The sequence below is a fragment of the Tympanuchus pallidicinctus genome, unplaced genomic scaffold (assembly GCF_026119805.1).
Source record: "Tympanuchus pallidicinctus isolate F22 unplaced genomic scaffold, pur_lepc_1.0 scaffold15, whole genome shotgun sequence".
Classification (NCBI taxonomy): Eukaryota; Metazoa; Chordata; class Aves; order Galliformes; family Phasianidae; genus Tympanuchus; species Tympanuchus pallidicinctus.
Window position 1 is genome coordinate 34,392,493 of NW_026294669.1, and position 12,017 is coordinate 34,404,509.

At 44.8% G+C, this 12,017-nt stretch overlaps 1 long non-coding RNA gene across 2 annotated transcripts in view; it reads right to left on the bottom strand.

Moving 5' to 3' along the window:
• Position 1: 1 nt before the first annotated feature.
• LOC128077155 (uncharacterized) overlaps positions 2 to 12,017 on the bottom strand; it is a 55,900-nt gene continuing 43,884 nt past the window's right edge. For both annotated transcript variants that reach the window (XR_008204857.1, XR_008204855.1), the window contains exon 14: positions 2 to 90. This is a non-coding gene — a long non-coding RNA (uncharacterized LOC128077155). The remainder of the gene's footprint in view (positions 91 to 12,017) is intronic.

Genomic DNA, 12,017 nt, shown 5'->3' on the forward strand with positions numbered 1-12,017 from the left:
TGCCAGTCTGTCGGGAGGGAATTATGCAGCAAGTCGATGTGATGGAGCTCTCTTACTACCCAGAATGGTTATTTCAGCCTTGTTTGCAGCCTGAAAAAGAAAAAAAAAAAATGAAAAAAGAATTAAAACAATGAGATAAATTTGGTCTGAGTGTTTGGATAGTTTGTCAGATTAGTAACTCACTCTGGACACATCACTGGAAGTGCTCCTACCATTTTGATTAAGCGATTTCTGTAGCCCGTAATTTTCTTCCATCAGTGTAAAAATCATTGTGCTTAAGAGACGTTTGGAAAAAGGAGGAAAGCCAACAAAATGAGATATCGGGCTGACAGCTAAGCTCAGGTGACAGTTCTTTGAGATGTCCATAACCTGTCCTGGTGGATACTAAACCACCTTGCCCGTGCCTGGTTGTGTTGAAACGAGGCCAATGATTGCTTTGATTTTAGCAAGAAGCAACGGTTAACTCCATTAACTCCAGCTCTTGACAAAAAAAGACAAAATCTGGTTCCCACGTGTCTCTTATTTTTAACATGATGATGCCTTCGGTATGGCGTATCTTCACATCACGCGAGATGATTAATTCAAATTGGCTCAGATGGGAACAGTCCATGAATGCTATGAGCTAGATGGAAGAAAAAGCAAAAAGGCAACCAACAGAGTACGTTGTTGGCAGAGCTGTGGATTCCACAGAGAGGTCAGAGTTAGGTCTATATATATATATATATTTTTTTTTTTTGGTCATTTCTTTATTAATGACATGAAAACGGAACAGGATACAGTAGTAAAACAAGGAGAGGGGAAAAAAATGGCTAGTGCAGGCAATAGCAGAAAAATAGTATTTCTATGAGGTTACCTCTTAGATGACACCTGAAAAAGCATGTTCCTTTTTGGGCACCCAACTCCGTAATTGGGAGGGAGCTCATAGAAGAACAACAGCAATGGTGGAGATGGAGGTGTTGAACTTGGCTCAAGGAAAGATTGGCTGGAGCAACAGGCTGTAAGTGCTTAAAGAAAACAAACACTCTGGGAGAAACCCTGACCTTGAGACTTCCACTGACTTCAGCGTAGCCAGGATTTCACACCAAAGAGGAAGAGGAATTATTTGGCGGTAGGGAAGGCTACATGCAAGGGATACAAATAGAGGAGGCGAAACAGGAGTTTGCTATCAAAGGAAAACAGGGCAATAGATTTCAATTTTGTTTAAAGACAGCAAAAACAGGGTGCCAGCAAAATGTTGCAGAAAGAACCAACCGCAGTTTTGTAATCCTTTAAATTAGAACAAGGTTAAGTAAAACTAGTGTTACATATTCAGCTCCGAAGAGTGAGGAAAACTGAATGCTAACAAAAGCAATGCTACACCCCCTGCAGCCAAACTCCCAACTGTAGCAGGAGGCAGCGTCTCCCCAGTTTAGACACAGATGGTTTTATATGAGAAATGTAAATAAGATGTTACCATCTGGTTAATAAAACACACATCTAAGCTGGATTTGATGGCACGTCCCCAGATGTAAACATTTAAAAATACTTTATTTTTTTTAAATACTTTAAGACTTTCATCCAAAATGGCCAAGAAGGAAGAATTCTCACTGACATCAAAGTGTTGAACAGAACTGCAAAATGTCTTCTCTCCCTGTCTATCCTATAAATTATGAAGTTATATTGAATCTCAATGCTGTCTGTGCAGCAATGTAACCAGGTTTTACTGCCAGAACATACAATACGTTGCTCACGAACTGATGAAATCTAGAGGCTATTGGAAAACTTGTCTTCTGAAAATGTAAGGCAAAAGGCAAGCTATTTTCAGTCAGTGGTAACTTTGTTGAGATGCTCCAGTTTGGAAATGAAATCCATTTATGCATTTGAGTTTAAATTGTCAACTATTTGTTTGGTATATAGAGAGAAACACATTTTGAGGGGAATAGAAACATTGAGGTCTTCAAGAGACATTTCTTCTCGCGACTAGATGCCAAAAAGAAAGACACCATGCTGGGAATGCTGTCCATTTGCAGGCCTGTTGGAGTCATCTTGTTTAATCCTCCACATAGAAGATACTACACATCTATCTGAATGTCCAGGAGCTTGAGGATGAATGCCTTGATGGAGGCATCTAGCTTTGCCTGCACAGTAAGCAATGACAGGAAACCACAGCCTTGGACGCCAACCACACCAGCATGCAAACTGTCAGAGCCTTTTGCCAATTTTTATCTTTACAAAGGGGTTGAGTTAGCAGGAAGACTGCCAGCATGAAAAAGAAGGCAAGATAGCATCACTCATAGTCTGCATGCACACACAAGGAGGAAACACCATTCAGCAACAATATAAAGAGCTTGCCAATTCCACGTGAGATAAGCAGCTTAAGCTATCCTCTTGCGTGTGTGTTTTGGAAGCAGCTTTAGCACGACACACATCAACACTGCATAGTGCAAGACTCTTGTCATCTAACTCAAGCTTTTAATGACTGTTATTATTTTAATGTTTCCAACCATTGTGAATAGCTAACAATGGAACAGCAGTTTAACTAATATATCTGTCTCAAGGGTGCTCACTGAAAATAAAGAAAGAGAAATTGGTCTGCTCAGGTGGAAAAAGCAAGAGGAAAGACAGAGTTTTTCTCCAGGGATCCATTAGGGAGGTTGCTAGCAAGGTGCAATTTGAGTCCAGATTTTCTGACCCATCAGCCTGGCTACCACGATGTTTTTGCTTCCAGTGAGATGTAAGATTTATTTCTGTGAGGCTTCTTTATCAGGATAGGACCAAAAAAACCCAACCAAACAGCTGCTAGCAAAGACTAGCAGAAAGGCACCAGGAATCAATGCTTTATCATATCTGAAAAATACCCCTGAGTTTTACTTTCTTTTTATAATAAAGATTGATAAAGTTAAGAATAACGCACCAGCACCTGCTTTGAACTTTCATCTCTTTGCATGCACAAGAAACACTGTGGTCTCAGGCCATCTTGGCCAAGCCTTGCTCAAGGTTGGAATGGGTTGCTCCATGCAGACCTGAGAGATCCCACAAATCCCTGACAACACGGTACATGGAAATGGCATTTCAATTCACTCTTTCCAAAAAAATAAGCGAGTAAATAAATAAATAAATCTCCATTTCAACATCAGAACTTCAAGAGGAGATCTGTCAATGAGTGGCCTCCCAGCTGGTCCCACAGTCTGTTGGGAAAAGCTGGAGAAACATCCGATAACGCGACAGTTGTCTTATTGCATGAACAACATCCAGCAAGTCCATCAAGCATCAGGACCTGCATTTTTGGCTGGAACCTTGATGAACCACTGCTACATCACTATGGATCAGGTAAAACAGTTGGCAGCTTGCTGCTTTGATCACTCAGAAGAGGGGGGAAAAAGGAAACCCTCAAACCTATTTTGCAAAGCCTGTTGCAGGCCGTTTTGGGCTGCCTTTCTGGTAAAAACTTTCCTCAAGACCAGTTCAGTCTTTGAGTCATTGTACACTGAAAGTTTTCACCTTTTGATTTAATTTTTACAGAGCTTTTTAAGAGGAAGCTGAAGATGTTTACTGACACGAACCTCACTTACCTTGCGATTTTTTCAAGTAGCAGAAATGTTCCATTTCAAGGCGCTCTTTGAAATGTTTTCCCTTTTTTCTGAGCACGTTTTAAGGCTGTGTCAATTTCCCTCATTAACAGTGAGAGGGGATTCCTTATCGGCTGCCTGGCACGGTGAGATGTTTGCATTACTCAGCCAGATGGACACTGACTTTTGTTTAAGTCCTCAATACTGATAGCAGAGGGGCAGGGCTGGGGTCAGGGTGCTGGCATCACCATGGGGCAGCCTTCCTTCCTCGTGAATGACCAAAGGCACATGCATTTGGGACCTTCTCTCCCCATTTCTTTTAAATGCCATACCATCAGTAACACAGCAACCATGGCTGGATTGGGTTTCGCATGGTGACTTCTTGGAGGAGTTCAAACCAGCCCCCACGTGTTACTTTAACAGTTAATTTTGTTTAAATATTTATAAGAGGCTTCCTTCAAATACACCTTTAAAAGAAAATAAAATAACCCTCAAAGCCCTACTACCACTTATTGCATCTTTGGCATAATATTTTCTTAACTTTTCCTGGGCTTTTTGCTAGCTGAGCTAAGCTCTCTCCTCCCCATAGCCCAGCCTGCCTGCTCTCCTCTTGCAGGGCAGCAGCTTGCCTTCTTGGTGGCTAACAGAGTTACATAGGACCGTAAGAATGTGAGGGTTTGGGGGGAGTAGGGAATGGAGGGAAGAAAAGGAACTTTTCAGATTCACAGACCTATCACAAGCACTTGGTTCTCACCTGCAAAAATCATCAGGAGCAAGAAAAAGTCCACAGAGCAAAACAGCTTACTGACACGAAGCATATCTGGCTTTCAAACCTAGGGACCTTGGAAGGACTGAAGGGCTCTTCTCTTTTCTCCTGGGTGGTTACTGACCCTGATTTGGGACCCATTTATGAAATGCTTTTTCCCAACTTGACCATTCTCCTGCCATCTCACCCAGGGCAGCAGAGCTACAGCCCATGGCCAATGAGACAAAACACCCTCCGACTCAATCTGCCTATGTTTTAAGTCCCCTTATCACCTGGGACAAAGTAAATCATTTTACGTCCATTGCATGTGCCCCCTTTCCATCCTAAAATTGTCTGGTGAGCAAATCCCAAGGCAGAGCTATCAGTCTGCCCCCAGCCATCTCCACTCCTGCACATGAACGCGATTCAATTTTGTGTCTTCCTGGGGTAAGTGTGACCTACTTCCATGGCCGCGGTACAGTTCATTATGAATTCCTAATGATCTCATTGTTCCATTAAATGAAGGTTGCCACCTGTCCCGAAGACTTTAGATCAAGCTGGGATTAACATATCTGCTGACCTATTTCTCCCTTTTGTAGGGCACGGCCTCTTGATCAATAGGTTTTCTGGCCGTCCAGGTTGAGTATGAGCAGCAAACGATGCTGTGATTCCCAGAGGATGCTGTGTGGCCTTACAGGGCTCCTGCTGATGTAGGGCATGCTGGAGGTCCTGCCCATCCCATTTGGGCATCCGATTCCACCTGCACAGACACCGTCAGCAAAAAACAGAATCCATAGCCTATGAATAATTTATCATGGCTTAAAATAATGGGGAGGGAATTGCTGAGGTTGCATTCAGGGCAGATTGAACGCTTCCAATTTAATGGAGTCTAGAAGAGACTCTATTAAGGGTCTGAAGGCTGCTTGCAGCTTTGCTCGGAGAAGTGATTCTGGCTATGATACTGTGCTGAAAAAGCAGAGGTCCACAGCCCTTCTGTTCACAGCCCCCTGGTTCAACACCCGGCTGCTGGGGATAGCAGGTTGGGAGCACGAGCTGTGCAGCACCAGCAGCAAAACAAAGAAAGGAAGAAGAAAAAGAGAGGGATAAATTCCCATGGATGGGCTCAGTGAGCGCGTCGCAGCCAAGTGACCTCGAGTGCCCCTCTTTCTTCTCTCGCTCGAGGAAGGCAGAAGTACAGCTGCATTTTTCATAAATAGGAACACCCCAGCTTGATGTTTTTTAAAGCTGTCTAGACAGCAGAGCAAGACCTTATTTCAAGTCACATAATCACTTTCCCATTTTTTCTTTGTGGCAGAGGACGTTTTCCAAGATTAGATAGAAGCTGGTGGAGCAACGTGTTATTAACCTCGGGCGTGCCTCGCTGCTTTAGGCTCTCCTTGTCCGAGCTGGAGGTGCCTTTCTGTCTGATCACGTCTCCCCTTGATCTGTGCCTTCCCCCTGGACAGAAGGGCTTCTATGGTGAAACTCGAAAAGCATTACACATTGCATGCAACTTGGAGGGTGCTGCAGAGCCTGACTTTGGGAACAATATATTTCTCTGCTCGTTAAAGTAAGCTGTTAAAATCATCCAGGAGATGCTACCCCTTAGACAAATTCCCTGCTGCCATGCAGAAAGCGAGCAAACGAGCTGCCTGATATTAATGCCTTGCTTCATAATTTACATAGCAAGTGCTTTAATGAATTGTTTTCAGTATCATTGTCATTGCCATGAATAAACTTAAAAAGTAACGGTTTTGTAATTAATTAAAATTTAATTACAATAATTTGTCATTTTATTATTTGCAATTATTACCGTAAAGGTAATAAAAATCGCGGGGCCTCACAACTGAATACAAATCCCTAATCAGAAGCAATCAGCTCCCACTGTAACCTTGAGCAAGGGTGAGTTTATTATTGCATCTCTGCCAGGGCCTGCACTGCTGCCATGCACATGATGGCTGCAGAATCCTCACTCAGGCTTTGGGCAATGGTGGTGGCATCATCCAGCAAGCTACTAAAGCACTCATCTACTCCCGTTCTTGTTTAATTGCCAGCTATAGTTTCTCCAAGGTCCTCTAGGTAAATTTTGCATTTCCACTGGCTGAAAGTTAAACGTTAGGAGATGCTGCAGCAATTTAATGCAACAACAGTGTTTAGTAACACACAAGGTGGTTCCTAAGCCACTTAACCTCTGATTTGATGACCCACAAAAGCAGTTTCTTCCTTCTGAGGTACAAAAGACAAAAAGGCAAGGGTTAAGCTCTATCTTTAACTCTAAACTCTGGCTGCTGTTGCTGCCCTATGACTATAACCAGGACAGCAATGTCCCTGTTCACATGCACTTAATTCTCCCTGCTTGAGGAAACAAGATATGCCTTTCCTCATCTCTGCATCTTGATAGGCTCCAATCATATCCAGGACTCCCTGGCATATTTCCTTTGGCTTGGGCTGATATCTTAAAAAAACAAGTTTTAGAGCAGTTTTCCACCAGCCAGTCTCAAGGCATCTTCAAAAGGCATGAGAACTGCACCCACAGCAGCAATTAGGCTGCAATTAAGCAGAGACTTTCCAAGCGAATGCCCTCGAGGGGTTATTTTGTGATGAGATCTTCAGGTTGGCTTGTCCCATCGTGCTAAATTTACCCCTTCTCACCATCCTGTGCCAAACCATTCCACAGACCAAACCATCCCTCGGTTTTGCTCTTTGAATGGTTGTGAAGGAGTAAATCCATTTTTAGCTTCATTTCCTGGGGAAAACTGCTGTATGTTTGCCTGTCCTCCCCCTGTCATTCCAGAATGCATTGGCCAAAGCCAACAGAAGTAGAGATGTCATGCCTACAACCTAAATGGAAGACAAGCATTTGGAGAGAGGTGAGAGGAACCCGTTCAGTGCCCCCAAATCACCGGCACATCCCTGATCCCACGTCCACGTGGGAAGGTCAGTTCTCAAAACACGACCAGGTTTTGCAGATGAATGGAGCCTGGGCTGTCACAGCCCAAACACAAAACGTTTCTGCTGCTCCTGGTTGGGAACTCAGCCACCACTTCATAAATCAACACCCTGCTATCGCGTTTGCTCTGCGAGCAGACAGTTTGATGTGAAACAATGCAGTCCTGGAGGCGTCAGCTTCCTTGGGTTATCTTCGTGGGAGACCAACATCACAGATCCACTTTACCCACTGCAACGCCTGCGCTTTCAAGCTATCCCTCTTGGTCTGAAATATTCTTCCACAATATCTTTACAGGTCCAAAACACCTCTATTTTTAAGCCGTGATACAACAGCATTTTCAAAATGTTGGAGACGCCCTGTGCCTCAGCACCTCTGCTTTGGAGAGGCTTGCAGATATGTCTGTCCTCATGGCATTCCCAGAGCTAAACGTTCTCAAAACCTCAGCATCAAGGCCTGCTTTAGGTGAAGCCTAGAATACAAAACCACCGTAGTCCTGCCGCATTTGCATTTCTGGTAAACAGGCTTGCAGAACCACTTAGCAAATGAATGTGAATTGTTCGGCAGAAATTCCACCCTGCTCAAAGGAGAAGGGGGAAAAAAACCGAGGTAGAGGCTGCCAATTTCTTCTTGGACCCCCAAATAAAAAGCAGGTGATCTCATCCACCATTGACCAGCAGAGGCAGCAGGAGAAAAAGGAAATTACTTCATCTTAAGCGTCCATTAACTGATGTTAGGTGATTAAAAAAGCCCTATAGGACAGGAAAGCTCCTATGAGGAGTGCATAGATGTCAGGACGGCTCGGTGTGACCAGAGCAGTCACTGTGACTGTCAGGAGCACATAACCACAAACCCTTAAAGGAATTTGAGTGCCTTCGGTGGGGTTTGTGAGACAATCACGCCGCTAGCTAACATTTACATGAAAAAGGCTGCAGACCCCTGCCTTTTGTTGCTTTTCAGCTGAAGGCTGGCAGACCTGGAGTATTTTACACACCGCAGCTGCTCGGGTAGCAGAAAGAGATAAAACATGACAAATTAACACAGCACACACCAAACAAATAGCGACCTTTCAACTTGTGCTTGCAGGGAGCCCAGCCGGAGCTACAGATCTGCCTTTAGCCTTGCCCTGTGCTTGCGTGAGGACTTGCTGAGGTGGTGATGGAGTGGCATCCTACCTAGCCAAAAAGCAGAGCGAGCCTCCACAACCAGGCATATCCAAAGGGATCCGGGGATTATCTAGATGGTTCAGAAAGCCACGCTCCTGCAATACCTTCGCTTGCAATTTTTCCACGTGTGCTTCTGCCGAGCAAACTAATTACGCTGTATAAATGCTGACTAAAACGATTATCATAAGCCAAAGCATATGCAAGAACAAGGATTTTCTTTGGGGAGAGCTCAGGCGTTAGCTGCTGAACTTTCTCTGACCCACTGACTGCGCAGACTGATGGATGCTCACGCGTGAGCATCTCCCCACCTCTTCACATTCTTCCCTCGAGCCTTCCTACAAGCTCATTTTGAGTTTTTGAGGCTTGCCTTCTGCCTTGCCCAGCGGCACCAGATCTGATGTCCTTAAGGTGGAAGGGAAGCCTCTTGCTCATCATTCAGGGCTTTCAGAGTCTGTATCACATTAGTTAACCCATCCTTCAAGCCACAACCATGGCTCTTATAGGGGAAGAAGCAGGAAATGGGGTGGCTTGACAGTTCTTCTCCCATTTTGCCTCCATATTTGATTTTCATAAACAATCCTGTTGAATCTACATCTTGCAATGCAGCAACACTAATTGTCTGTGGTATGGATTGCTGACACTGTATAAAGACACTTGGAAAGCAGGAAGTAAGACTTCAGGTGTTCAGCAAGTACTTCAGTAGAAAGAGCATCAACTGCCCATGCCATCAGTATTTCCACAAGTGCTCATCTCTGGTTAAGTTCACAGCATCATCCCAGCATATCTGAGAAATGGGAAACCTTTCTCCTCCTTGGAAACAGCAAGATAAGCACTTCCCTTCAGACTCCCCCCTTCGTTCTGTGGAAATACTCATCAAGTCCATTCCAACAGGAACAAACAGGAAATTCTTTATATGCCACTAAAATAGATTTTAAATCTTCACTAGAGTGACACGAAGGTAAACAAAGCACGGAATATGTAATGCAGCAACTGCAGATCTCACCGCATAGCTCAAATTTAAAGTAAAAAATAAAACAAAACCCTTTCCTTCATTTGCTCTACATCGCTCCAATGAAAGTATTGCCAAACTGACAGTTCCCATCTGAAGCTCAATTTCATGCTTGGCTCTCACTTTGAATCTGAAGATGTTAATATTTCAAGACTCTGCAGTGGGGGCATCAGGAGTTGGATGCGCCCCACTTACAAGAAAGGGACCCATATATCAATGTTGGCTTTCTTTTTTTTTTCCTTTTCCCTTTTTTAAAGCAAGTTTTGCTGCCCTCCCCTTCCTGTGCTATCTCTGCTTCATTACCTTTGTCATCCAATTTCCAGACAGCAAAAGCCAACAAGAGAAGCTGTAACCACGTAACTCTCTCCTGGCATTTCCTGCACTGGGAACATGTGAATGGGAGGGTCTGTGCAGATGGAGAAGGACCGGATGCAGAGCAGGGAAGGCCTGGGAGCATCCACTCCCCATGTCTCATTACGTCTCTCAGCACTTAACACTTTCAACCCACGGTGATCATGCTGTGAGGTTCATTCAGGCAATGAGGGCTCCGTTGAGGGTTGCTAAATGCAGAGCAACTACACCCAGCCCTGGGAAGAGTATTAGGAGGAAACACCAGATATACCTCTCCTGGTTTTATAGCCATTCACACCCACAGACATCCACTTTTGGTTGCTCTTACAGGCAGGATCCTCAGCTAGGTTGATCCAGAACACTTGTTTTTGTGGGATAATGCTTTAAAAGCAACGACACCCCTTGGTGGTCATCCCCACATGTCCTACCAACATTGGCAGGAGCAGCATTGACCGGGGCTGGGTGTTTCTGGGAGGTCTCGCATCCCAATAATTCCATAGGGCCTTCCATCCTTCTCTTAAATCACCGTCATCCCATTGGGCCTTCCATCCTTCTCTCATATCTGCTGAACCAAAACTACACAATGCTCTCGCTTGCTTTCCATCGGGACATGGGAAGCCCTCTGCAGATTCTCTCCACCGTGGTGGGAGAAGGGAGATGATGACGGACAGATTGAGACATCTCACGTTGAGAGCACCAGAGGAGGTACTGAGAGTGTCTGTCTGCAGGAAGAAGGTTAATTGCAGAAGCTCAGCTTGCACACGAGGCTCCCACCAGTCAGCACCAGATAAGCAGCCTTGGGAATATAAATTATTGCAGATGATAAGGCAGATGTTTCCCTTAAAAGGCTTGGTACATATGTTCCTCAGATTGACTCCAGAGATGCTTGTCATCAGATGTCAAACAAGAAGCTGAATGACATTTTCTCCCTTGTTTGGGTTAACTGAATGATTTCAGATCCTAACAAGACCAGAACCAACCACAGCACCTGATCACGGGTGGCTGCCCAGCAGGCAGCAGGAGCTCAGCCCCTGCGACCTGTCTGCAGTTGTGGGGCTGGCGTCAGCTCCAGAAATAAGATAAATTACAGACGCCCATTGCTATAGGTTTTGTTGTGACTATCTCTCCTTCAAGCCTTGTATAAACAGGAAACCACAGCCACATGGCAGAGAACGGACTAAATACTGGCAAATACTGATAGAAATCAGGTCATATTGACATCCTTTGTTTATTCATTGCTTTGTTAACTCTGTTTATCCTTCATAGTTTAGATAGCGTCTTGGCCAGATAGTTGGAAAACGCCCACTATGCCATCCATCTACTGTTCATCTGCCCTCTGAAAACTGTACCACTGCAAATCTCTCACTGCTCACCATCAGCAAGACTTCTGGCCTTGGACATTTGGAGAAATGGATGCAGTTCCCTATCACTTTACCTCCCGCCTTGACAATTTTGCACATTTTAGCCATGTTCCTCCAGCCCCAGTGTCAGCTGGAAGCTCTCCATCCCCTCCATGAATTCAGGAGGGCTTTACCCCATCCTGGGCCACACACCGCAAATTTTACTCGAGCTGCATTTCCCATTCACACAGGAAAAAACCTTATAATAACTCCAGGCTGACGCTGTTTGGGGCTGGGTCTTTCCAGTTCTCATGGACAACCACACGCAGTTAAAAATATTGCAGCTGCTCAGAGCGGCCAGATGTTATCGATGCAAGTTTCCTCAGCCCTGTGCTCCTTCGGTAGGGCGAAATCTCCAGCTTGAGATGCAGCCTTAAAAGGCACTGCTAAAGACAGAGGGTGAGTTTTGCCATGCGCTCCTCCAAGCCCATACTGATGAGAGCCAACGTGCAGATGCTTGGATTCTCCCAGCCGCATCCCAGCCAGAGCAACACAGACTGGGATTGGAGCCATGGCCTCGAGCAGCCTGAGGGGTTAGGAAAGGCCATGCCACCGCGTGGGGCAGGGCTTCATCCTGTCCTTAATTTGCCTGTGGGATCCAAATGGAATTTTTTCCTATTTCTCTGCCAGGCAGGAAAAAAATTACTTTGTTGTTGTTTATACTGGATGGGATTGAAGTTTGCAATATTTGTTATATTTAGAAGTCTTTCAGGCCCAGATGATTCAGGGAAACGTGACACGCAATTCTCGTTCTGTTTACTCTGTGCTCCATTCCCTTGCTTTTACTGCTCTTTCAGCTTGCTTCTTTCCCAGTTTAGGTCACTTTGACCGACTTCCCAGCCCCAGCATCA